Source organism: Phalacrocorax carbo, chromosome 12 (assembly GCF_963921805.1).
Source record: "Phalacrocorax carbo chromosome 12, bPhaCar2.1, whole genome shotgun sequence".
Lineage (NCBI taxonomy): Eukaryota > Metazoa > Chordata > Aves > Suliformes > Phalacrocoracidae > Phalacrocorax > Phalacrocorax carbo.
Genome location: NC_087524.1, coordinates 8,298,410 through 8,325,593, shown reverse-complemented (window position 1 = coordinate 8,325,593; position 27,184 = coordinate 8,298,410).

The window sequence follows — 27,184 nt, the reverse complement described above, 5'->3', positions numbered from 1 at the left end:
GCTAGCCAGAGCAGCGCTGCTGGGTCATGGGAAGCTGCCATTTATAGAAGCCAGACCCTAAGCTGTGCCAGATGAGCATGGAGCAAACACAAGAATCTCACGTATTTTTTGAATTGAGACATCATTGACAGGGACAAAAAAAATCCCACCCAAAGCTCCTAAATCCACCAAGCTTTAAAATGCAAGGAGGAAATGGCCAAGGGAATTAAACCGAGGATGAACTTGGCCCTGCTGCTCCTTCAGCAGTGATCCCTGAGGTGGTGTTGAGTCTAGCATCTCCTCTGGCATTTTTATCCTATTTCATTCATTCTATTTATTCCTGATCCTGTTAACTTTATCCTATTGATTCAAATGCATTTTCATACTCCCTTATGGTCCCCTTTTGCATCACTTTCAGCTTTTAGGCAAAAAGGATGGACTCTTTCTGTCCTGGGAAAAACAACAGTTAGCCCAGGAGCACCTTCTCCCAAACTCCCCTCCCAGGTCTAGGAGACCAGGGTTTATTTATTTATCTTAGTTAAACAAATAGCTTCATTTTCACGCAAAATAGGATGTGCTTCTGAACACATACAGAAAAGGTCAAAGGGTTTTAGCCATGCAAAGGGCAAAATTTGAGCCTGTTGATGTGATGTTGGTGCAGTTCAGAGTGTCTCTATGATTGGAGCCATCCCTAAAGGCTGCAAAAATACTGGGAAGTGGAGATTTACGTACCAGCCAGCCGGAAGGTATGTTCAAGTCTTCCACTGCAGAGGGGTCCCAGCATCATTGTTGCATTCTGCTTTGTGTAGGCAACAGGTACAGATTTGGAAGTCAAATCTCTTGGAGACATTTGATTTTGCTTTGGCCTGTTTATGGTCTTTGGTATTTAGATGGATCTGCAGCTGAACGCTGAGCATCTCCAAGGCTCAGTGAGATGCTCTGGTTTGGGTTTGGGCATAGGAACAATTTTTTTTTGCTGATGGCCAAAGAGGAAGGGTGACAGAGGGACATGGGTGTCTGAAATGGAGGTTTTATGCATGTGGATTCCTCACCAGTAGTTTCTGCCCTGGCACAGCCTAAGACCTGTCTCTGGTGAAATTGCAGATGTTTGGTACTATGGGACTGGGAGAACTGGGCAAGCAGGGAACTGGGCATCTGCAAGAGTCATTATTTTCAACAGTGCTTTCCCCAGACAAACCACCTTTACTCTGAGTGACCTGTGGGTATTTAACAAGCAGGTCCTAGTGGATCTAGACCTGGGAGCAATGGGTGTCTGTGGCTTGGACTGCTCAGCTCCTATCACCCTCAAGTTTTCCTTTCAAGTAAAATTTGCAGGAGCCCAGACTCACATGCCTTCTAGATCGTCCCTCTGGTTGAGCTCTTTTGAGCTAAAGACCTGTCTTGTGGCACGTACGTCCTGCCTGGAAAGAGGAATAAAAGACCTCACCGTAAATAAATACGAAACCCCAAATGGCATGCACAGAGCCTCGTTCAAAGAGCTCGGCCTGTTTGAAATCAGCAGCCCCATAAAATCTGAATGGGTTCAGAAACACTTGGAGTCACAGGGTCTCTCTACATGAAGGGCCTGGCTCAGTGGCTGCCCCTCACCGGGGTATCAGGGCTCGTTTCTTAGGTTGGCGAGGCTCCACCATTCCCCACCTCGTAATTTGGGGCCACATCTCAGGACACGTAAATCAGAGCCTTCGCCCTTCGCCGTGGCTCTCGGTGGTGGGGTCAGGGGGTCATGAGCTCACCTCTCAGAATAATCCCCGGCGATCAGGAAGTGTTTCTCATTTGATAAATTAGGTGTATAAAATCCGTGAAGGGCTCACGAACGGACAGGCCTTTTCCTTTCTTCATGGGGATAATATTTCATGATTTGGGGAGGAAAGAGTGCAAAGGGAGGGGGGAAATAATTAGTAATTTGTGATTAACTCTTTTCACGGGTATTTTATTTCTTTGTTCTCTGATGCCGCCTGGAGCCATTTAAAAAATGACTTAATGACAACAACCAAACTAATCGCTCTTTGTAACTAATGGCTGTGTCAGAACTAGGAAATCAAACCGAAGAGTCTTGGAAGAAGTTGCAAGGGAGATGCTGAGCATGGGAGAGGGGGTGGAGAGGAATTCCCTCCCCAGTATCAGATGGATGCTCAGAAAGGGCCCCGAGATCTACAGCAATAAAGGGAAAGACAGAAAACCTCCCTAGAAACCTGAGGGCTATACTCGCTGATCCAAGCTGATTAGGCTGCCTGTGATGTACCCCTTCCTCTCCCTTGGGCAAAAGGTTTCATTCAGTCACGCTTGGGACCAAAGTCCTCCAAGATCTCCACTTCAGCTCTTTGATGCATTGCTTAAGATTATAGAATCATGGAATCATAGAATCATTTAGGTTGGAAAAGACCCTTAAGATCATCGAGTCCAACCACAAACCTAACACTGCCAAGCCCCCCACTAAACCATGTCCCTAAGTGCCACATCTACATGTCTTTTAAATACCTCCAGGGATGGTGACTCCAACCACCTCCCTGGGCAGCCTGTTCCAATGCTTGATAATCCTTTTGGTGAAGAAATTTTTTTCTAATAGCCAATCTAAACCTCCCCTGGCACAACTTGAGGCTGTTTCCTCTTGTCCTTTCATGTGTTTACCTGGGAAAAGAGACTGATACCCACAGATAATTGGATCCTTTGAGTTTTGGCTTTGGGTTGTCAGGGAGATTCCCAGCAGGAGCAGGATGGTTTTGATGGAGCTCTGGTGCTGTCTCCCAAGATGCGTTCATCTTCATAAATGGCTAGGAGACCTCTTCGCATGTAGATCTGGTGCATGAATCAAAGATGGAGCAACACTGCCTGCCTCTGGCTTTCTTGAGTCTGGCTTTTGCTGCAGGGTGAGGAGGTCTCTGGCTGTCAGAAGGTGAGAATCAAGGATTGCAGGTGGTGAGAAGCATGGAGAAGGGGGTCTGAAGTGAGGTCTCCTTTCAGTCATGAAGGCCACCAACCAGCAGAATGTATAAAGCAGGCTATCGGCAAGTGACTGGGGCCCAAAGCCTTGCGGTCTCTAATTGGGTCACTCATAAAATAGAGCTTCAGATTGAAAGCCTTTTGGAGCTATGATTTAGAAAGGCAAATCCATTCTGGTATCTGATTATGACACTGACATTAAAAGCACTGGGAACCTCTAATCGATGGAGGCTAATTTATTTAGACTGTAAAACAGGAATTAATTCAAAAGGGGGCTGTTGTGGAGCAGCAGCTGAGACTCCAACCATCCCCTGTGTGATGCTAGTAGGGTGATAGGGACATGTTGGCCAAACTGAAGGTGGAGACTGCAGCTCTCCCAACCAGGAATCTGTCTGTCTGCTTATCCCCTCTCTCAGGTCTGTGCTGATTGCAAGCTGAGGAGATGTTATTGCAGAAAAGTGAGAAGTTGAGTCCCAGATGAGGGTTATCTTTGATTTGCCCAGCGGTGGAGAATGCCCCTATTTGGGCAGATCAGGCCCCCAAAGAATGGTGAGGTCAGAGTCCAGTTTTCTCATATGTTGCCATCCTTTATGTGAATCCTCCTTGCTTCAAGCACACAGCCAGCATGGCTCAGTCCTCCATCAGGTGCATTGTGTCCACCTCAGAGACCCCTTGGGTAGATGTGGCCAAAGACCATCAGGTCTGGAGTGTCTGGACACAAAGGGTCACAGCAGGTAGCTCTGACCGGCTGGTCCTGAGCACTGAATTTCAGCTCCTGGCTTCTGCCTAGGGGAGTGTTGAAGTGGAAGAGATTTCCTTGGCCCGTCACTTTTGTTTTCCTTGGTTATTGTTTAAAATGCAGAGATTATGAGGTCAAACTTTCCCAGCCAATATTTTTCCTAATGAAAAACGTAGTAGGGTACGAGTCAGTGATCGAATCCATACGTTGAGTGTTCCACACTACAGTGATTTCCACAGACAGAACTTCAATAAATCTTGTTTTCAGAGAAATTATATGAGGCCGATGCTCTATTTTTGCCAGTTTAAGATCACTTTTCCCCTCTGCTGTGCTCTGTCCAAGCGGAACTTTCCTCCAGCTGAGCCGAGTCTTTGCTACAGCAACGCGACAGATCCTGATGGCTGCTGCATGAGCAGGGTAGGTGTATGAAGGTGGCCCCCAAAGTCCCTTTGCAGCCACCACACATGACTCTGTTGTTGTGGGGTCCCTTTTTCAAAGATGCCACAGACCCTCCTTAGACTTGACAGCAGCATTGCCCCTCAGTTTTCTAACCCAAGGCATTTTGCCTAAGCGCTGGCAACCCTGGGTGCATTGCCTTTCCCACAGGGAGCTGCAAGCGTAGGATGCACATGGGAGGCATGGCTCCTGATACAGAGCGTGTGGGAGACCCATGACCAAGATGTATTTGGTGAGGCACACATACCTTTGACCTTCTACTAGGCACAGTCCTGCCTCTTGTCGATATTATTTAATGCTGGAACTGCCACGGCCTCAGTCAGCACCCTGCTATGCTGTGTGCAATGTGATGGCAGCCCTGCCACCCTGCATGTGCATGCCTGCAAATGCCCTTGAAATACTAACGGTACCATTGGATGGATGGGAAAGTCCTTTAACACCCTCTCTCCTTTGCAGCTTAGGAGATTTCTCCTGATTTCCAGCCTGGTTTGGTGATGCTCATCAGGTAGGCAGATGTGTGGGGGCCAGCGTGCACCCCATATTGACTGCCCCGCTGTTGAATGTCTCCACCTGCTCGGTGGATTCAGCGACAGCCCGTGTACGACAGTATTTCACAGCCTGTCCATAGGATCAATATGACATTTCCATTCGTCATTAAATATGTCTTCTTTACTTTGTGCTGCATAAATCAACCTTTCAAACGTGGCTCCCAGAGTGAAGAGTCACTCCTGGAGACCACTGACCAAAACGGGGGTTTTTCTTGGTTGCTTCAGTGTTCTCACACTCTGCTGGCATAAATGGTGTAAACTTTGGGAAGAAGCACAGAAATTCTGTGCCTCTCGCAGGTGTTGGGAGAGGTTCAGTCTTCATCCTGCCCCTGTGTTCTCTGCCACTCTGCTGATGCAGGAGGTAATACCTGGAATAAATTCTGCTTGCCCTAGAGGTTGGGAAAGTACCAAGATCACTGGTCCTGGGCTGTGCTGGATTTTGTAGCCTCAGAGTGATCCCAGACCAGCTTGGTGTAAGCAAGGTCAGGTGCAAAGGCACTGGGCTCTGGCCAGCTCCCAAAGCACTGTCGGTCCATACAGTGCAGGGGATCCCAGTGCGGCAGGGATAGGGCAATCATTGTGCTGGGATGAGCTACCCTGTCCTCTGAAGATGGACCAGCAACTGTGGAGGTGGTTACCTCCCCAGATAAGCACAGTTCTTACTCCAACCCACCCCCAGAGAGGGCTAGAGCAGGCTGGAAACACGGCCCCTTTCTCACCTCTTCCATTAGGTGTGACCCTGGAGAAGTTGCTCTTTGCTCGTGTGCTTCTCCGAAAATCGATGTCCAGTCCCCACGCCTGCCCACGCAGCTGTGACTCCCATAGCGATGGGAGCGTGTGGGACTGGGCTTGCTCTCCTGAGATAGTGGGGATGGGCAAAAAGCATCGCATCCTTCCCACAGTGACACACAGGCCTCTCTCAGCAGATGCAAGGATGGTGGATGCATAGGATCCATAGGATACCTGGGCAGAAAGGCACTTTCAGATCTCTGCAGCCAGCTGCAGCCCTTGGCAGCAGCGGAGACAAAGGGAAGGTCTTGAAGGGAGTGCATGAAGCCGCCTCTGCAGCACACTCCCATCTCCCCTGCGAAGAGCGGGCACTGACCCGTGCCCTTCCCATGCTCTGGCTTTTTGTCTGCTGGCTCCCTTGTCCTGCCGTACACACACACACATTTTAGCACTGTCTGCAAAGCAGTTTGGGAATCGATATTGCAATTGTGTTGTAAGTGAATTAGTTATAGATCAGCTTGGGGTAGGATTAGCTTATAGATCAGCAGGCTGGCAGGTTGCAGGGAAGGAGCGCAGGCAGGCATGCACGCACACACATCCCCAGCGTGCTGCTCTGCTGATGCCCAGCAAGAAGAGGGTGATCTGGGGCTCTGCAGGCATGGGACTGCTGCCCTGCAAAGTGCTGTCATACACAGGCACCATGGGCAGGTGAACGCTTACTCCTGGGTTTTGCAGTGCTTGGAGCAGTGGGGCCAGGCTTCAGGCATAGCAGAGGTAATGCCATAGCCCAGATCTTGAGTCTGCAGATGTGGAATGAAAACCCATCAGCTAGCTTCGTACAGCCCTGGCCCAGTGGCTTCCAACCTTCCTGCGAATGCTCACACCTCCACCAGAGAGCTGGTGTGGACTTTTATCCCAACAGCTTTGCCAAAAAGTGTGTAAAAAATCCCCAAACACAAGCCTGTCCTTGCAGATTCCCTTTTACCTTTTGTCAGAGATTGAAATAGACTGCTCTTTTCTAGTTGCTATCTGCAGGCCCTGGGATGTGACCCTTCTAGCGACCTCAGGTGAGAGCGCTATCCCCACATAGGGATAGGGAAATGGAGGCACAGAGCAGTAAGCTGCCTGCTGCAGCCAAAGCGGCTGATTCAGTGCATCCACCCAGGCTCTCAACACCAGTCCATACATGGCCAGCCCTGGACCCCGCTTTCTTCTGGTGCGCTGCCCACTTCTTAAAGTCCCATTGAGTCCCTTGTCACAATTCCAGGATATTCTGGCTTCTAAAATTAGCTGAGTGCTTGTGTCCATGCTCAGGGGGTTTCCCTTTAAATAATCCCACTGCCTCTCCTCCTGCTTTTGCTTTGACTAAGCATGCTGCAAAAACAACTTGCTTCTAAAATAAGCATCTCCTCTAACTCCCAGTTTAAACCTGAGTAGCCGTGCATGACATAGCAGGGTTGGGATGGCAGCTGTGCCATCCCTTCGGCTGCCTTTTGCTGCAACAGCACCTGGAGTGGCTGGGGTGGGGGCGTGTGTGGGTTAGGGCTGCATGGGCTTTGAAAGGGACTGGGGGCTCTGCTGGGAGAGAACCAGGGTGGTGGGGCGTGGGGGTCAGTGTCCCCCCCAGTGGCACCCACTGCTGGACAGCCTGTCTTCTCTGAAGAGCACGTTTGACATCAGGACGTGGTCATTTGACAAGATGAAATAACTCTGAGGAATGCCAGCCCTCTGGGCAAGGGATAGTGAAGTGACTTTTCCCTGGCACCTTGCGCTGACTTTCCTAAGTAATCCTGTCTCCAGCTCCCTTCTCCTTATGTCTAACCATTTTTTAGCCATGGGGCCAGGTTGCTGGAGCTCAGTTTACACCCACTGGATTTGAGCTGGGGCCAGATCCCAATCTCAGTTTCACAGCCATAAATCTGGAGTAGTTCCACCAAAGTCAGGGGAGTTAATTCCAGATTTACACCCGGTGGCACTGAGGTGGGACCCGGAGCCTCTGGCTTTGGGGGTGAAGAGGGTGAAGGCAGGCTGTAGGGGATTTGCCCTGGCAGGTTGCAGTGCTCGACCCCCGGCAGTGCATCTGTGCCTGAGTATCCCATGGTTGGAGTTATTAGAGCAAGCCCTCTCTCTATTATTTGATATAATTTACTGCCGTCCCATTGGGTTCCCCTCACTCTGCGCTCCGTGAAACTGAGTGGAACTAACCCGAATAGGAGGATTACGGGCTCCAAATGGAAACGGTTGCACCAAGCTGCCAAGCGGAGCGCCTTGTGCTGAGCAAAGAGGGCGGCTGACAGCCTCAATGACATGCCAGCACTTAAAATGCTGATGATGGATGAATGTCATCCTGCTGGGAAGGGAAGGGGGGGAGGGAAGAGGGGGGGCTGGGGGTGGTGGTGGGGAGGGGAGAGAATCCGGCCCGGAGGAGCCAGGGAAGAAGAGCTGGCACCAGAGTTGACGTCCGCACTGATCCTCATCCGTGGGCTGTGATTCATGGGGAGAAGAGAGGGCTGAGCTCCTGTCCGCGGGCCCCGAGGCTTTCTGCATGCCGGATTGAAATTTGACTGCTCTTGGCAGCTCTCGTGCTCACAGCACAGGCGCTTGCACAGATGTATGTATTTATATATGCACACATAGAACACATAGGAAGAATGTTTAAGAGATATGTGTGTAAATATGTGTATATATATTTATATGTGTAAACACCTCCCCTTGACACACAGGCACAAACATATGAGATTTCCTCCAAGACGCTTCATGAAAGGCTGTTGCCCCCACCTTTCACTGTATATTATATTTCATCTACAAATCACATCAACTAAATGACTTTAAAGGTTTTTCTGCTGGTTTTTTTTTTTTTTTGTGTATTCCCCAGATGTCAGGGGATGTCAGTGAGATGGCTGCATTGCTCAGAATATTGCGGGTATGTCTCCAGAGTGCCTGGGCAGGGGATTTCTCTCTGTCTCCTGTTGTATTCCTGACAGCAAAGTAATCTGCTTGTATAGATTCTGGCAACAAGAACAACACAAAATCTGGCTGCTTGACAGTGTTGTATTTTTAACTTGAGGTTGAACAACTTCAGTCTGGAGACCTCCCGGATTCCTGTTCCAGGGCTGTGTGCTCCTGGGATTTGCTCCAGCATTGGGTGACTCTGTAGATGGGACTGTGCTGATGCCTTCCCCAGCAGGAGGGCTTGAGAGGGGCCCTACTGTGGGCTGTGCTGTGGGCTTAGGGCAAAGCACAGCCCCTCCTCTGGGCAGGGTGCCACACTGCGCCATGGCCCCTTTCTGCTCAGGACCCCATACTGCAGGCATAGCATCCCACGTGGAGTCCCCCCAGCTGCTCCCAGAGGGACAAGTCCTGGAATGGCTGAAAGTCCATGGTTATTCTGCAGAGTTGTGAGGGTGAGCCGGGGGAGAGGGATCCTGTGCCTAAACATGCCTGTGAGAAGAGCACGTGTTCTCCAGGTGCATGAGCAAATCGATGCTCTGGCAGCTGGTATCCAGCCAGGCAGCTGACGTGCTGGAAAATGAAGCAAAATCCATCTCGGTGTGTGCTTGTTGTGGTTCTGCAAAGCAAAGTGGGTAAAAGAGGGGGCTAAGCTTGGGAAAAGAGCCTGTAGGGGCAGCTCTGGGAGAGAAGCCCCATTTGGGGCTGAGCACAACCCTGGGGGGAGGCCGCTGCACCGGCATTTCGGCAGGCGGCGCTCCCTGCCCTCCCTCGGCTCTGACCCCAGCACCCCCGAGATTAATCCTGTCACCCACCTCCGATAGCAGCTGCTTAACCGCGCACAGCAACCCTGCGCAGCAGTTTCAGCAAGAAAGCAAAGAAGCCTGTATCCAATTGAAACCGCAGGGGGGATTTAGGGAGGCAGAAGGTAATTTCCCGAGCTGGAATATGGCCAGGATACAAGGACTAATATCCTGGCTCTTGGGGAAACAGTCATGGGATCTTTGCTTGCTGAGAGTCATCCTGATCTCGGTTTTAAGTCAGATCTGGAAAAAAGGAAAACGAGACAAAGGGAATAACCCTTCCAAGAAGCCAGGGCTTCTGGGCACTGCTTAAAGCTGCCTTCACCACAAGGAAGAGCTTCCTGGATGTAAAGCCACTGGGCACCCCAGACACAAAGGCCTGGCAGCTGCTCCATCCCCTTGCATGGGTGCTCTGTGCCTGGGGCTCCCCGTTCATCCAGACAGGGCTGAGGAGTGACCTGGCTCCCAGGAGGGAAGCAGGGTGCTGATGTCCATCACTAGCATCACATAAAGTATTGCTGTAACCTGGTCATGTCCTTGTGCCGGTGCTTCCCTCTGCTGGGAGATACCAGGGAGGCTCAGACAGGTCCCATGGCAAATGGTATGTGCACATGGAGGGCTGTATGCTGGCACCAAGCATCCATGCTGCAGACATTTTCTGCTGGGAAAGACTTGCTGGCTGTGTCCAAAAATGATCTCAGCAAAAAGAGAACCTGCTGCAGAAACACCACGAGAGGCAGAATTGTGGCTACGCTGCCCAGCCTGCCTTTTTTGACATCTTTGTGAGCTTAGACCAGTTGTGAAACTGTGGTCATAAGGAGATGGGCTGTGTTTGCTCCTTTGCTCCCCCAGGGCTGCTGCGCTCAGGGCTGACCCTTGGAGACACCATGATCCCACAGAGGGAGGTGGCTCTGCTCTCAGGATAATCTGGTCTGAGATGCAAATACCCCAGATTAGTTGTGAAGGTCTAAACTGGTGAGCTGGGCAAGGGGCAGGGGAATGAGGGCTGCCCTAGCACTGCAGGGGCAGCCCAACAGCATCACTCCTGTGGGAAGGAAAGAAAAGGCCTGCTTTAAAATTTAGAACACTTGGAAACAGCACTGGAAGCCCCTGGGTTAGGAATTATTGTTTTTCCTAGTGTGGCTAGAAAACCTTGGATGTAATCTATAGGGTAGTGTCTCTTTAATCAGTGTCTGCAGCAGGTTAATAGCTAGTGCTTTCCTCACCTTTACAAGTGATCCTTTCAGGTCATTTTTTTCCTTATGGCTGGGCTCCCTGTGATCTGCCTGCCGGCTGGCAGCGACTCTCCGCGTCGTCCCCTTGTCTGTCGCCGCAGCAGGGCAGGGGATAACAAGCAGCAGCCCATCTTGCTGCCCCATACATCACAGCTGAGATCTGTATTCTGACAGTTGCATTTTGTCTCCTACTTTCTGAGCAATGTGCCCTCAGAAAGTCAGGAGACGAAAGTATCTCAGGTTTGATTGAAGACCCAGGGCAGGCAGACGCATCCTCCAGACCACCTCGGGAGATCTGGCTGCTGGGAGTTGTTGTCCTCCTAAATCCTATCAAGAAAGAGCAGGAAAGCTGCCAGAGCTTTGCTATGCTGTGTGGTTTCGCTGCCTCACCCGTTCCTTCACCCTGCTTCCTGCCTGCTGGCAGCCAGGAATGAAACCAGCCAAGCCCTAATATTAACAAGCCCTGACCATTGCACTGTGCTTAATTGGGTTTGCATGTACAGCAAGAAGTTCAGAGTGGGAAAAAGGATTTGCTGTTGGGAAGTCCCCATCAGGCTGCTCTAACCCCCCAACTGTATCCCTGGATTTTAAATCCTCCAAGTGTGACCAGAACTCAGATGCCCATCCTGCCATGGCAAGCTGGGTCTGTCTCACATATGAGGGTGAGCTCTTCCAGTCCCACGGACAGGCTGGGACCTCACACATCTGTAGACTAGCTCTGTGTCCCCTCTTTCAGTCTAGGCTCTGAAAGTGCATCTATGCATGGGGTCACAAGGCAGGAGTGAGGGCAGGGTCTTCCCCACAGCTAGGGTGGCTCCTTCCCTCATCCACCCATCCACCCTTGAGTTCCCAGAAGAGGCAGGAGCTGAAGTCTGCTCATAGGTATTTAGGGCTGGGTCTCTGCAGTGACACTGGCTCAGTGGGCACTGGCTGCCCTGTACCTGTTTGAAGGACACAGGCACATTGGGAGGCTGGGACAAGAGGTTGTGGCTGAGGCGACCAGATGATACCCCTGTGAACATGGCTGGGAAGCCACAGCCACCCTTCATGTGAGGCCAGTGGAGAGCCATGGCATGGGTTTGGAAGAAGCAGGGACATTTTCAAGATGAGAAGGAAACCAAAGATCCTGCCAGGACCTGCACATCACTGATGTAGTGACACGCCTCTGTGCAGTGATTCACCAAGATCCACAGCCTGCCCTTGGTGCACAGAGAAACAACATTTTGGCCATTATTAATAATGCTTTTGGTGGCAGCTTCATGTATCCTCGTGCCTGGCTGTGCCACATGTGGCACAGCCTCCTCAAGGGACCAGCTCTGTGCTGCTCTGATGGGCGGAGAAATCTGCTCCCAGTCCTCTCACAGTTCCTCTGAGGAAGCTGTGTTTCAGAAGCAGGGGAAGATGTGGCTCCACCACACTCAGTGGGAGATGATGTGCGCACATGTGCGAGAGCAGGACTGGATCGGCCGCTTGCAATTCTCCAAGGGTCCTGGGAGTTTGCAAAGGCAGCTCTGTCAATCAATAAAAAGCAATCACAATAATGAAGTATCAAGTAGGAAGAAAAGATTTAAAGCTCTACATTGTTGGGGGATTGGGGGTTTTCTTTAAATGAGGCAAGAGAGGCTGGGAAAGCAAAGCCCACAGCAGGGATGACAAATCTGCTTCTTTTGTATGGGGAAAGTGGCAGGACTGCAGCCCCTCTGACCAGATCCAATGACAAGTGAAAGGCTGAGAGAGGACCCCGTTTCTGCAGACACAAAGGACAAGCCGGTGGCGGCAACTTTCTCTCTGAAAAGTCACGTTTGCCAGGAGAGGCTGTGAAATCCAACCCGTTCCCAAGAGCTCGTTCCCTTCCCGCCCCCCCAGTCTGGGGAAGGGAGTTGTTCTAATTTTGTTTTTATTATCATTATTCCCTCCTGGGTGAGTGCTGGGAAAGTGGTGAATTTTGCAGCTGCCCGAGAGTCAGTGGGAAGGGGGATGAGGGATGCATGCCAGAGCAGGGTTTCTTCTCACCTTCTCCCTGGCTTCCCACGGGACCAGGCATGACTGAAACCAAAGGATCTCCTGTTGCCTCTCCCCTCCATCTCAGTCATCCCCACCCACACCATTTACCCCTAACAGGACCCGTGGGATGGCCTGTGGCATGCAAAGGCAGTGGTGCCACCAAGCATGCAGGACTGTGCTGGCTGCATTAGCAAAGGGATGGGGAAAGATTGTATTAGAGCAGGCTTTTAAAAACTGAGTCATGAGTCTTCTTACACTGGAGGGGAAGTTGCTGTGCACTTTGGTTAGAAAGGTTGGTTAGAGATGGGGAGCTCCCTCTCAAAAGCACTTGCCAAACTGCCCCATCTTTCCAAGGAAAAGCTGGTCCTAATAGGGTTTTTTTAGTTCTGAGGCAGGTCACTCAAGTCATCTTCTCTAATTAAGCCTCCCACAAACTGTAGCAGTCTTTACCTGCAGTTGTGTGGTCTCTGATAGGGAAAAACTCTTTCCTTCCATAGCAACATCAATTAAAAAAAAATCAATGCGATCTCTACCTGGCAACAAAAATCTCCACTGATCTGTGACAGTAAGGGCTGGATGCGATTGCACATGGTCTGGGAAAGCCTGAGACAGGGTCTGGGATTGCTGGGAAGGCACGTAGGTCAGTCACACGCCATTCCATATCTGTGATGCCAGCTTGTGAGAATCTTTAAGCAGTGCTTTACAGATATCAGTTAGTTATGGCCACAACCCAGGCAGGTTAATAAGCTAGAGACAGGGACGCATCCATTGCCACTTTTGCAGAGGGTAGATGCTCAATGTCCCTAAGCCCCACCATTCCTGCAGGGCAGCTGTGATCCCAGTGCCAACTTCACCTCTTGCCTCTCCTCCCTTCTCCACCCTGTGCTCACTCCCTTTGCTTTGATTGTACTGACTGCCGGAGAAATGCCCGGCACAGACATTGCAGGCCCTGATGGCCTTTGTAGCTACTGATAGCATGAACTATTGTGGTGGCAGGGGGTGAATGGGATGTGAACAGCCATGGGCTGTGGGTACCTCACTGGTCTCTCCTGCATGGGTAACATTGTCTTGCAGTATAGCTTACACTGCAGCTCAAAGAGCAGCACATAGAGAAAAAACCCTAATTTATTTGATATCCTGGTGGAGCTGCTTCACCCAGGTGGCAGCACCTTGGGCTTCAGTGCTGCAGGCACTGGGTCCAAGGCAAGCTGTTCCGGTTGGGGACTGGCTGCAGCTCTTCCTCTGGCCATGGACTTGCAGCTCAGCCCAGCGAAATTTCACACCCTTCTGCCTTGAGCCTTAGCTCTCTACTAGCAAAGTCCCTGGCCCAGAGACAGGACCAGCACCTCTTCCCACCCTCTGTGGGTTTTGTCCTTGCTGGGGAGATGCAGATGTAGAGGGAGAGGTGCCCTCTGAGCCGGATGGGCACAGCTGTACAGGTGCTGTCTAGAAGGCATCTGCTTGCCTTTCTAATGAGGGAAGAAGATAGCAAATACCACTGAATTCCTGCTTTCCTGGTCACTTTTGTGAAATGAAAGGGACAGTGCTGATGCCAGAATCGGCTGAGCTTCCAGGAAGGGGACTGAGCCAAGAACAGCCCTGATTTTGTGTTGGGTCCTCCCTTCTAGCCCAGCAGCAACAGCCTCCAGCTCAGGCCATGGGAGATGGGAGGAATAAAAGAGGACAGATTTATTCCATGAAATTAATGGAGTGACACTGGGTGTTAATAGCCTATTTACCAACATCACCTCCTCTGTCTTTCACTTAGCTGGGGAAACTGCTTCCTATCCTCAGCTGTGCCCATCCTGCTTTCCCCCCATTTGTTTCAGACTCCCAAGAAGGGCCCCGCTCTAAGCAGAATGGGAGGGGAACCCCAGAGCCAGACACCCCCAGCAGATCTGAGTCAGCTTACCTGAGGGTCTCAAGCCTATGTGCACTCATTCCCACCTTGTCTATACATGCTGGCAGGAAAGATGAAGTTGAACAAACCATTTACACGCCAAGTGGATTAGCCAAATTGCGTTAAGCCCCCGCAGGGACGTCCTTGTTCACAGCCTTCATTTGATTTCTCTTTCAAAAGCCCACCAAGCTGAATGTGATTATGGCCTCTTAATCCTGCCCGCATGTGTCCACGTGGGGTTAATGCAGCGTAATAGATGCCCTTTACAAGTGCACGCTGGTGACCATTCCTGCATGGCTAAACCCTCAAGCCCAGATGTTCAGCAGATGTAAACCCAAAGCACAGACTCTGAGTGCTACTGCCTGGCCAAAGAGCTGCTCTCAGCTAAAATATGGAGTGGAAAGGCCATCTTCCCAAGGCTGAGCAGCAAATTTGTGCCAGGAACAAGAACCGCTGTTGGCACTCCAGATTGGTTCAACTCCTGCAGCACTGAACATCCTTAGCAGATCCAGCTTGTGATCAGGTTTTTTCCCTGGAAGTTAGGAAGTGTTCCCTAAATCCTGGCTCCATCAGGAGTGCTGCCCTCCTGGTCTGATCCTCACATGGCAGCATTAGCAAGCCCCTGCCCAGGCGTGGCTCTGCTGATGGGCAAGTTTGCTTTTAAGAGAGTATTGCTTTCCTAAGGCAGGAGCTACAACCACAGTGTCACTGCAGCCAAACAGTGACACTGGAAATCATAGAGCTGCTCAGCTAGTTATTGAAAGCTGTCTGCTCTGCCCAGCCAGGCATGGGAAACTATAAAAGAGAGGGAAAGAGGTTTACATTGGTTGCCTTTTATAAATAAAAAAACAAACTGATGCTGCTTTCAGGAAGGGAAAGCTGCAAAAGGCAGAGGGAGGCATTCCCCAAACCCATCCTTTGCATCAGCCAGCACCTAAAAACAAATCCAGACCTCAGCACAGCAGGATTTGCCCTCGCCAGAGCACCTATCACTGTTTTCATGGAAGAAACCATCCAAAGCCATTTACTCCTATGTGGAAGTTTGCCACAGCAAGATATGCAAGGTGTTCCATTTAGGGAGAGAAACGAGCTATGGTTCAGCCCAATTATCAGCAACAACAAAAAAATAATCAAAGACCTTCTTGTCTGGAGACAATGGGGATGAAACCATGGCAGGTAATTTCCATAACTCTTTCACTCAAAACACAAACTATCTTTTCTCAAAGTCAGACCGCCTACCAGGGGAGCAAATCCATTCCCCTAGTATCTCAGGACTGTATCTCATAATCCATTTAATAAAGCAACCAAGTTCCAGATTAAAAACAGTTAGATTTCTACCCTGTTAAAAGGGTTTTTTGCCAGAACATCACTAGTAGGAAACCTTAAAATGTGCTGCTTTTTTGCTGGACTGACCAAAAATAAAAAACGACAAGTAAACGGTAAAACTGTTATTTCCCCATGGAAACTGTTGGTTTTGCCAGAATGATATTTTCCATTAAAAATATTTTGCTGGAGAATTCCCAACAATTCAGGCTGCTGCATCACTGATTTTAATTGAATACAGAAACTCTTGTTTCCTTTTGTTCTCAAACTTATAATCAGGAGAAGGGACGGTTGCAGATCCGTCTGCCTCCTTCACCAGCAATGTAATGTCACCCACCAGGTGACATGTATGAAGAAATTTAGCTATGAAACCCCGACACGGCTCTTGCTACAGCCAGCGCTCCCCAGGCAGTGGCATAATCTCTCACAAGGCTGCCTCGGCTCTCAGAGCCCCCTCGATCTCCAGCTGTTTTTTTGGAGATGCTCATTTTCCTAAGCATAGCTCTAACAGTGAGGCTGTGCTGAATTCACAGATAATCAGTATCTAATTGGATTAGGAGCTGATAATATCTTTGACCTTTTTTAATGGCTTGTCTGGCCTGCCTTTCTGCAAGGCTGAGGCTTAATTTTAGGCAAGAGTTTTTCCACAAGTGAAGCATGACCCTGTTAACCTCTGAATCAGGGAGGTGACCTTCCCTCTCCCCAGCCGCTGTGGAACTGTTGGAGATGGCGATGAACATGCAGGCTTTCATACATGCACGCACACATCTGTGTACCAACAGACTGAACCTACCTACAGAAGTCAGATTAAGGATCTGATTTTAAGTTAGAGCTGAGCTGATGCAGAACTAAGTCTTCACACAGAAATGGCGAGTCAAAGGATTGTGAAGCATCTGCGAAGTCAGTGTCCCTGCTGGTGTCAGCTACACGAGCCCCATCCATCTTCATCAGTTCCTCCACACACAACGTGGGGAAAATGTATCACCAGCGTGACAGAGGAGGCAGCATCGAGATAGTGGGTGTTTGTGCGACAAAGGCACAGGGATGCTCGCATGCTCTTGTGATTATGTCTTGGTCCAGTTCACCTAGTCCCACCATTGCAGCTAAGCATGTGCTCCCACACATGTAAGCAGGTTCATACACTGGCCAAACATAGCTGAGAGCAAAGACTGCATGTTTGAGTTACACCTAGCTCATGCCTGTGAACATAGAAATAAGATGACCACACCACAGTCAGGCAGACATCTACACGCAGCGCTACACTAATTTGAATACCTCCATGGACACAAAGTAATGCCTTCCTCCCTTAGTCTTTCCCCTGTTGAACACACATTTTCTTTCTCATATCATCTCTCTGCTTGCACACCCACCACCTTCCCCTCTGCTCTCACTCACACAAACCCCTCAATAAAAATCCACTGGCCATGGCAAGGCTTTCAGACCAGCTATCATGACGCCTTCAGCATGGACCTGACAGGATGAATTCTAGGGCATTGGGATTTAAGGAGATGCAGGGAGCAGGAGGGGAGGGAAGGCTGCCTGATGAACAGCAGATGTTGGTGATCATTGGATGGAGCCGTTAATTCAATTGGAGTTTATTGAATGGCAATTAGGTGGGGTCTCATTACTGTAGCCAAGTGGCACAAAGATGTGCTGTAAAAAGCCAGAGAACAGGGATGTGCACCAGCAGAGTAACAGCACTGATGTGGTGTTTAGGATGTGGAGCAATAAATCCTCTCACTTGCCCAGAGGTCCATCTCCTGGGTGGTGCTGGCTGGAGCCTGGGCACCTGAGCCCAGCTGCTGGGCTTGTCTCAAGGTGGGAGGCTGCAGATTCATCAAGGGGTGCTGAATGTGTGCACTCAGGGGAGCAGAGAATGGGAACAAAATGAAGGTCTGAAAACAGTGGCTGTATCGAGGTGTGTGTAACAGCCTGGGTAAGAGCTCAGCTGGGGACAGGGATGGAGGCAGGGCAAAGGGGTGGAGGAAGTGTTTGGAGCTCTGTAAAATACATTCAGGTGTCCCCACTTGCCAGGTGATGGGACAGGGTGTCTTGGCACTTTAGACATAACATTACCCTAAAACAAGCAGTGCAGGATCCCAGCAGGGCAGGTTTCCATTTCATCTGATAGCCAGAGATCATACATTTAACTGCTGCTCCTCCAGCAAGCTGGGGGTTTTGTCTCACACCTCTGCTGTGTGGGGTGGTCCTGGTGCTGCTGGGGAGGAAAGTCAGTGCTCTGTTCCTGCTGAATGTGGGCATAAGCCCCACCAAGACTGTTTCCCCATAGAGCCAAAGGTGCCTTCATCAGCACAGCTGAGCATTTGGAGTGGCTCGACCAGTGCAGAGAGGGCAAGGGAGCTTTACCACCCCTGCACAGCCTGACTTTAGCCTTGCAATGTCCAGTACAAAGGAGCATCCAAGGAGAGGTCAGAGATAGCACAGAGAAGTCTGAGTGGAGCTTGCTCCTAACACAGGAGACAGTGGTACACGCACACACCGACACAAAGACATGATTATATTTTGCTTCTGTCTTGCGGGAAAAATCAAATGATCCAAATTCAAACACAAACAAAAAACTTCTGCTAATGAAAAAATTGCCAAACTAGAGAGCAGCAGGGATTTGGAGGGTTAAAATGTTTGTGATTAATTAACTGATTAATTAAGGCCTCACATCAGCCTCCATCCCTGCAGCCCTGCTATTGCAGGAGGGAGGTACTGGGACTGTGTGATCCTGTCAGCACTACACAGGAATGCTGGGAGGAAGGTGCTTGGCAAGGGAATTTTGCATACATGTTTCTGATTGCGGGGTTAAAGTCGGCTGTGCTCTGCAGACCTTGTGTGGGACCCTCACACCTCTGCGCTGAGTGGAGTCGGTTCACATTGGGGCTACTGGTTGCTTCGAGATCTTAGAAGAAAAACATAGTTTTCAAAAGCCAAAGGGATTTCTACCCCCTGTGGGCATGGGGCTTCCCTTTGCTGTGCCCTGCTGTGAACGTGACAGCAGCCGTGCTCTGCTCAGCAGCCCATGATTCCCACCGCCTGCATAGCCTGAAGGAAGGGAGCAGTGGGTGTTGCAGTGTTGTCTCATAGGACAGTAGCTGTGGGGGCACTTTGCATGGGCCTCTAGCCCCATCTGAGTTTTTAATGTTTGAAATTGTGTGGGACCCTTCTTTTCCATGAATGGCCAATCTTGCTGCATGTGGGGGAAAAAAAAAGCATGATCCTTTTAGCTGCTTCTCCCTTCATTCCTGACCCACAAAACCACCAAAGGAAACCTCCCCATGCCATGAGGCCACCTGCCCAATTCCAACATCCTGGCTTGGTAGAAGTCTATCCACCAAATGTACCACTGGTGGATCTTGTAGATCATCTGCTTTCTGGGTACTACTAAAGTCTTCAGGACTTGAAACACTGCTGTAAGTGCTCCTAACGCTTAAGCTTCTCCATCCCATGGTCCTCTCGGAGTCAATGGATTCAGCGTCCAGAAGAGTACAAACAGCCTTCATTCATTAACAAGACTTGGCCTGGGCACTTCCAGTGTAGTTCTACAAAGCTGTGCTTGGCAGATGTTTTGTACACCAAGAGCAGTGTTGCAAAGCTTCACATCAGAATAAGAGAGAAAATAAAGAAAAAAACACATGTGGACCTGCATGCCCAGCAGGTCATTAGGTGCTTGAGATGATGAATCTGTAATGGGCATCTGTGTGTAAAGCACAAGTAAAAAAGGAGGGCAGATTAAAATAATCCGCCTTGGAGGTGTCCTTCTGAGAGTGGATGACACCAGCTTAGTCTGTCTCACATGTTTTTATTTTGCTGGGTGCAAGCAGAAGCATGGGAAATGGCAACCTGAGCTCAGCCCACTACTGTTCCACAGCTTCACGCTATTCAAGCTATTGCACCCACCAAATTCTTCCCTGTCTTCCGCTCTATAGCAGTGCGGTGTCTGGACTATGTATAGCATCGCCCTCTTTGTGGTGTCTGCTGTTTTCATTAAATCCCTGACTCCTGGATTCTGTGATTACATGGGCAGGTCTGATTTTTTTCTGAGAAAAACAAACCTGTTAATAGCTCAAATGGCAGAAAGAAAAAAAACTAAGATTAGAGTTCGAGTGTATCTAAATAGAAGGACTTTTTGTATTTGGCTTAAGAGTTTCTTATGGAGAAAAATGTGGTTATCCCAACACCAAGTTCTTTTAAGGAAAATACTTTGTTACAGGTTTTTTATTTTCTGATCAGAAGAATCAAGGCAACAATACAAATCATTCCACCTTGAAATTTCCAGACTGATCAGCAGTCTTCATTTAAAATGTGGCAAGAACACTCCCCTTCCCGATTTACTCTTCCACTGGCAAAGTAGAAATTTTTCTTGCTGGTGTTTTCACTTTCCAGATTCGCTGTTTATCTGAAATCTGTAGTTAGGAGACTGTTTTCTTTTGCTTTCTAATGTTTCAACTTTCCCTTCTGATTCCCCAGAGAGACTGATTTGGAAACAACAAGAATTCCAGCAAGTGAAAAGTTCTGTTCCTTTTCCTGCCCAGCCAGGCTGAAGAGCCAGAGGGTAAAAAGAAGGAGCTCCAAGCTTCTGGCCAAATGCCCTGGTCTGGGGACTGTGTCTGAATGTTGAATTCTTGGTAACGGCTGCATGGAGAGCCCTGAGTCTGCCCCAGTCAAGCTCCGCAAGTGTGCGGAGGTATCGTGATATCTCTGCCTTCCGAATGGCTCGTTGCAATGTGCAACGCTGTCCTGTAGAAGATAAAAAACTTCCAGATTGCAAACCCCACAAGTGTCATGGTTCATACCAATCTTCACCTGCCATGGAGATACAACCACAGATGGAAGAAATGTACTGTCCATCAAGGGGTAAAATAGGTGGCACAGGCTGTAAATTCTGCAACATCCACACTTGAGTTCAGGTGGATTTACCCAGGAAGATGAATAATTTCTGTTGCTCTCAGGATGGGATCCTTGAGTAGCTGAGCTCACCTGGGGGCACAAGGCAGCTCTCCCACAGGGCCTAGGCTCACCTGGGAAGAGAAAAGAGACTTCTTATCACCACACCCTGAGCAGCAGCACAGCCTACAGGCTTTTTCTTTCCATTCACTCCAGCTGTGCCTCTGAGGGTCCTCATAGTCCACATAGGATCATGCCTAATTCTTATTCTCCATGAGTTTACTGTGATTGCAGCAGTGCCTGGAGATCCCCGGGGAGATGCTGGCCCTACTGCTGGAGCTGTTGCATTTCTCCAGGGCACTAGACAGGTCAGAATCTAAGCAGACAAGATGGATGCACAGTGCAGCAAAAAGAAACACTGACTCACGTTTCAGAGGCCGGAGAAATGGAATAGGAAAAAAGATTAAGGCCTGGTCTCCTCCAGGAAGTTTTGCTGATGGAAGTTTGAGTGTATCTATGAACTGACAAATTCCCTGGGTGTGAGTGAACTAGGCAGTGGCGTCGGGCCTCCCCCTTTGCATTGCCTGACTTCATCTTCATGGGGGAATAGCTGGGTTCAGTACACCCTGTGAGCGCACTGAGATGTGTGAACTGCTTTGGCCCCTGCTGCTCCTAATTCGCTCTAGCTGTAAGTTCGACTTCCCTGCTGCCTTGGGGAAGGCAGAGCTGGGGATTTGTTGGTGCTGGGTGGAGGGTGTCCACCACCATGCAGGCATTCACACTGAAGATGGGGTGCTGGGGACAGGGCAGCTCTCCTCCTCTAGAGAGCACAGCGGTGCCAGCCAGGACAGCCTGGAGAATTTGGGGTGCCCGCCCTGTGGTGTCTCAGTACTGGGAGAAGGTGTGAAAGGAGGCAGCAGGCTGCAGCCAGCCATGAGCTGGTGATGGGAATTCAGCAGGTGACCTTGCTGATCTGTTTTTAGGTATGACAGGACTTTACATGGGCTGTGAGGTGTACCAGTCTGGCAGGAGGTCAGAGCAGCCTCCAAAGGATGCTCCAACAGAAGGAGGTTGCACAACCATTGTCCATCCAAAGTCACCATCTGAGCCTCTGGGGAGCAGGGATGAGTGATGGCAGACAGCCTGGGGTCAGGGTGTGCTGTGCCACATAATTTTGGGAGAGGAGAAGGGGAGGAGAACTCAGGAGCTGACGCAAGAGGATGCTGCTGTGAGTCAGAGGCAGGATGCTCTGAGTGCAGGGCTGAAGGCAGGGGGGAGCTGCCAGTGCAGCCTCCCGGCGCAGAGTGCTGACACTTCTTTTTGTTCAGCCTGACAGCAAGCACCTGGTGCCCCCACACATGGAGCCGCCGGCCGCCCCCCGCCCGCAGCGTGCGCGCAGGCACACACACGCGCTCGCGCGCAGCCCCGCAGGTTGGAATCAATGCAAACATATGCTGCCATTAATGTGAAAATCACTTCTGCAAACATGAGGGTCTCTCTATTCATGGCCTTCCCCTCTCCCGGCAGGGAAGAGGGGGGTCAAGTGCAGACCTTTTATTTGAAATCCCTGAAAGGGACAAGGGGGAGAGAGGGGGAGATGGATGAGGTTGATCGTGATAGGGAAAACGGGACAACAGCCCAGACTAACCTACAGGAGCTGCTCTCCTGCCATGAACTGTGCTGAACCTGCCATGCTGCCCTCCCTTCTCCCTGTCCAAAGACCTCCCTGGTGCTGCCAGTTTTGCCCTTGCCTATTGCTGATAAATGCAGGAGGAGCATGGAGGACTCGGGAGAATGGGGTGACCGAATGCCACAATGATGGGCTCTCATATAAGACCTGATGGGTCAAATTTCTGAGAGGGTAGCAAGCTTCCCTTTCACAGTTAAAACAGTGCTGATGAAGGGTGCTAGCTAAAGCAGTTTTGGCAACCAGGGTGAGAGTACCCAGTGTCCTCCAAAAGCACAGCATGTATTTTGGCCAGCCTGATGTGCATGGGCTCTGTGCACTGAGCTGCACAGGGCTCAGGTAGCATGAAGTCAATGGAGGCTGGTTATCTAGATGCTGCTCCTCTGCCACGCTGCAGCACTTCAGTGAAGAGCAGGACTTGCTGCAGACATTTACAGCAGAGTTCCCTCCTCTTTGGGCAAAGTGGCTTCTCTGATGTCCTCCTCTATTCCACTGGCCACCTGCTGTGAAACACCCTGAGGTTCTTCACCCTGGCAGTGGTGTGCATGTGGTGGGTGGGCAGGTTTGATTCACAAAGCATCAGGGGTCTGTAAAACAGCTGGAAGGGCCCCATGTGCATCTGAATGTGAAAGGGGACACAGCTGATGTTAGAAGAACCAAATGGAGTTTCTGGAGCTCGCAGTCAATTGTCAAAGGCTTTAGAACAATGCTGTGAGATGTCAGTAAGGTGCCTTGGCCCACTCAGCCTCCAGCTCCCCCATGAGATGGGCCGTGCTCCTTGTCTGTCCTGTACAGAAACAGCTTTATGTCAGCGAGTCTTTTCTATATATCTACAAAATCCTCACTCTCTTTTGGACTGTTCCTGGCTGTTGCTCTCATACAAAAAATGTCCTACAAAGCCCTAGTTTCGCTGCATGGAAAAATGTCTTCTTTCTCTGCATCTTGTTTCTCAGCCCTGAGCTTTGCTTTAAGGGGGAAAATTCTCCTGGCTCGGCTTTATGCCCATCTCAGACTCATCTCAAAGCACCTGGTACTTTATAGCATCTCCATTTTGTTTCCTTGTGATGTCCTAGCCCAAACACGTGTGCTGAATTCCCCAGCATCTGGCCTTTGCTCATATCTATCTGTTGGAAGCTGAATGCATCTCTGATTTGGGAAATCAATCACACTTAATTGAAGGGTGATTGTTTTCACATACGAGCCTGCCACATCACTTTCATCTTTATCACATTCCCTTTCTCTCTGGATTTTGTGTGACAAGATACTGCGGTGCAGGAGGGAAGAGGTCACTGACCTTGGACCTGGATATAATTGAAAAAAGGAGGGCAGCGTCTCCTTTCTTTCCTTGGGTGGATCAGTTTGCATTTCCTTCAGCTGTCGGACTGAGCACGTGTGCTTGCACTCAGAGCCATATTTAATCCAGTCTCGCATGCAGCCGTGCTGCGATGCTGTGTAGCAGAGCAAGCTGGTGCCCAGCGTGGCTGCTGGCTCTTGCAGGGACATGCAGAAGATGTGTCCCCTCTGTGCATTGCAGGAAGGAAGAGGGAATGGTACAGGATGGGGTCTGACACATGCCAGAGCGTTTTAGGTGCCAAGTGTTTCTGAGTGACTCCAGGCATCTTGAAGAGCAGCCTCAGGGAGATCAGCCTGGCTTTTTAATGGAATTTTGGGCAAGTCTTTTTTCTGTTCCCTCTTGCTCTTTGCCTGGTTGCACTGGAGACGGTCTTGCACCAGGACTCAGTCTTTTTTTATTGGAACATTACAATGCACAGCAAGGTTCTGATTTCCTCCAAGAGGTCCCATAACACAGATGGTGCATGACCAATCCCTCCCAGTGGGCTTCTGCAAGGGCTCGTGCCCAAGTCCAGTCCCATGTGGCCGCCTGTCTTGTCACCCCACTGGGATGTACCAGTCCAAAGCATTGATAAACTCTCAGCACACAGAGATGTCTTCCCGTCTGTACCAGTGAGCTGAATTGTAAGCTGTTCCCCAGACTCCAGTTTGAAGGTCTCTACAGTATTGACTTTCTTGCACTTGGAAGTGCCTCATTTATCTTATGCTCTGCATTTGTCTTTCCTGCCAGTGCAGTAGTAAGAGACTGAAGCTCGCTGCCAGCTTTTCTCCCTTAATGACATACCACATATGCAGACAAGCATCTGAATCAGAGCTCTGGAGTTGGTGCCTACTTCCTCACCTTGGAGAAATGTATCTTAATGCAGTATCCTTCTTTTGCAGTTTGTCTTGGGGCTTGGCAATCAAACAGCCTCAATACCCCCGAAGGCTGTGATTCAGGGCAGGTCTCCAAATCTTGGACTCATCTGAAGGCTGATGGTGTCAACAGGAAGGCTCCTGCAGGCTGTGACAGCTCTTGGACCAGGCAGCCCCAACTATCTCTGACTCTGGTCCCCATTTGTGGGGAGAGACTTTCCCAGCAAAAGCCCAGTACAAACTTCTCCCAGACAAAGTGTCTTTTCTAGATAGCATGGAAAGAATTTGAGGTTCCTCTGGGTGAGAGACCACATGGTGCCTGTTTTTTCTTAGGTACCTCCGGCGTGGGCCTCTCTTTCTGACAGGTGCTGATGACTTGCGGCCCAGGCAGACAGGGCTGAAAAGGGTAGGAGGGTTGGAGTTTGTGTGATGGAGCTGTGGGTTTCACTGATTTCTAAATAAAGCTTTCATCGAGACACAGAGCCTTACTTCCCTCCCAATTTTGTAAAGCTCTTGTCAATCTCTGACATAGCTGCCAAGACAAAAAAAACAGCTGCCGGCATCAATGTGAAGGCGTGTACAGAAGCAGAGCAGCGGGTGGGCAGTTGGATGTCTTCCCTCTGCAGAAAGGTACCAGAGCCCAAGCCCAGGATAAGACTGTGATGTACCCGCTACCTGGCTTTCCCTCCGTGCCAAGTCACCCCACTGAGCTGATGATGCTCTGTGTCCACTGGGCCTGCTCACGCCCAGAGGGGAATTGTATTTGAAATGAACTTTGCAGTGTTGATGTGGGTCACAAATGACCTTTTGCAAAGCCACGGTGGAGCTGGGTAAGGAAGTAAATGATGTTCACCAAGGCCAGGGGTATGTGGGCAGAGCTCTGCTCAGGGCCAGGGACTGAATGAAATCTCTGGGGTCCTCTTAGCATGGTAGCAGGCCACCATCCTCTCCCAGATCTTCCTTCTAGAAGCTGCCAGGAGTGATTGTATGGAGCCAGCAGGACAACCTTTTACTGCAAACTGTGCGTCTTTGGTGTTTTGTAGGGTGGAGCCTTCCCCATCACTGTGGAAGGTGGTGGACTCATTCCTCCCAGGGCTAGTGGGGGACACAACGGCTCCCTGCCCAGAAACTGCTATGTTCTGGAGCAGGAGGATGGAGCAATCAAGCCAAAAGCAATGATCCAAGCATTATTTGCCTCTTGCACAACATTTTGATGAAAACAGATGGAACATTTGCAGGTTTTTATTAAAAAAAACAAAGCCCAGAAATTTGAAGGCAATTTTGTATTTGCTAGTAGTCTTTTCAGACTTTTTTTTCCCTCTTGGCAAAAAATAGCTGATGATGTTTTCCATCACCAAAAAATTCCCCCAATGAGGGTTAAATATAAAGTCTTCTGTGCTGAGCAGAGCTGAGAGGAAGGAGAAACCCTTCCCATGGCTTTGTCTCAGGCCAAGAGGGACTGGAGATCACTTCCTGAGACTCCATCTCTCTCTGGCCAGCACCCGGAGGGAGCAGAGCCTCTTCAGAGCGCTCTGAGTTGCTGCTGTGTCTCAGTAAGATGGCAAAGCCTTCCCTTTGTGTGTTTGAGCTAAATCTGCCATTTTAGCCCCTGCTCTGGGAGCTCAGGATGGCCTAAGCAGCCCACACTGGCTGGCAGAGGGAGACACTGGGGCTTTTGGGGAGGCTGAGTCCACTCTGAGTTGGGGGAAGGCAGAAATCACAGCAGGGGTCTGTGAGGTGGTGGACCACAGGGTGTCCTAGGGACATTCCTGGGAGAACAAGCATCCCTAAGGTGGCCAGAACATCTTGTCCTCAGCAAGCTCTCTGCCTGCAAGAGTCAAGAGAGGGGAGCCAAACACTTCCACCCTCATCCATCAGCAGGAATGGAGGAGCCCATGGCTTCCCTCCTCCTTCTTCCATTGGCATTCGATTTGGACATACACTAAAAAAGGAGCTGTCGGTTAAAATAAGAGCTGCTTTTCCAGCTCCCGGAGGACCCCCGTGATGTGACCTGCAAGGTGTTGCAATCCCTCTCTGCCACTGGCCTGCCTGGTTTTCGCCACACATGCACACACCTTCCTCCCCCTTCCACAGTGCTTATCACAAGCGTTTTGGTAGAACTGCCCTTGTCATATAAATCTAAACATAATTCTCTCTTTCCTGTTAAGCTAAAGAAAATAAACGTGTAGGGCTGTTACTGGAAGCCAAGCTGTAGGACTGCCCTAAATTCTCTTCTTATTGAGTCTGGGCTGAAAATCACTCAATTCTGCTGAGGACACACATCTATGCTTGCACACACAGGGAGTGAAGGCGGGAGGGGGGAGGGCGAAAGAAAGAGAGTGAGCGAGAGAGAGAGAGGACGCGGTGTGTATAAATATCTTCAGCTCTCTAGATAGTCGGCAGATTTATTCCACTGCCAAGCCTGCAGAAAATTGACTTGTTTCATGGAGGCAGGCTATTGACACATTACCGCAAGGAGGGTTAGGAGAGAAAGCGGTGCGGCTGGCGCCCCTCTATTATACGATAATGTAATCAGCATTGTGGGAAATGACTGTGGGTAAAATGGCATCGCTGACATTTATATTAGAGGATATTGATGGCAGGAACTGTGACCACATCTATCGTACCTCCCGTTTGCCAGGATTGACACAGACGGCTCTTGTTGGCTGGATTTCCTCTCTCTCTCTCTCCCTCTCTCCTTCCTCTTAGCTCCGTTGCTCGCTGCTGTCACTGCAGATAGATAATTGAAAAATGGATCTCACCTTTCCAG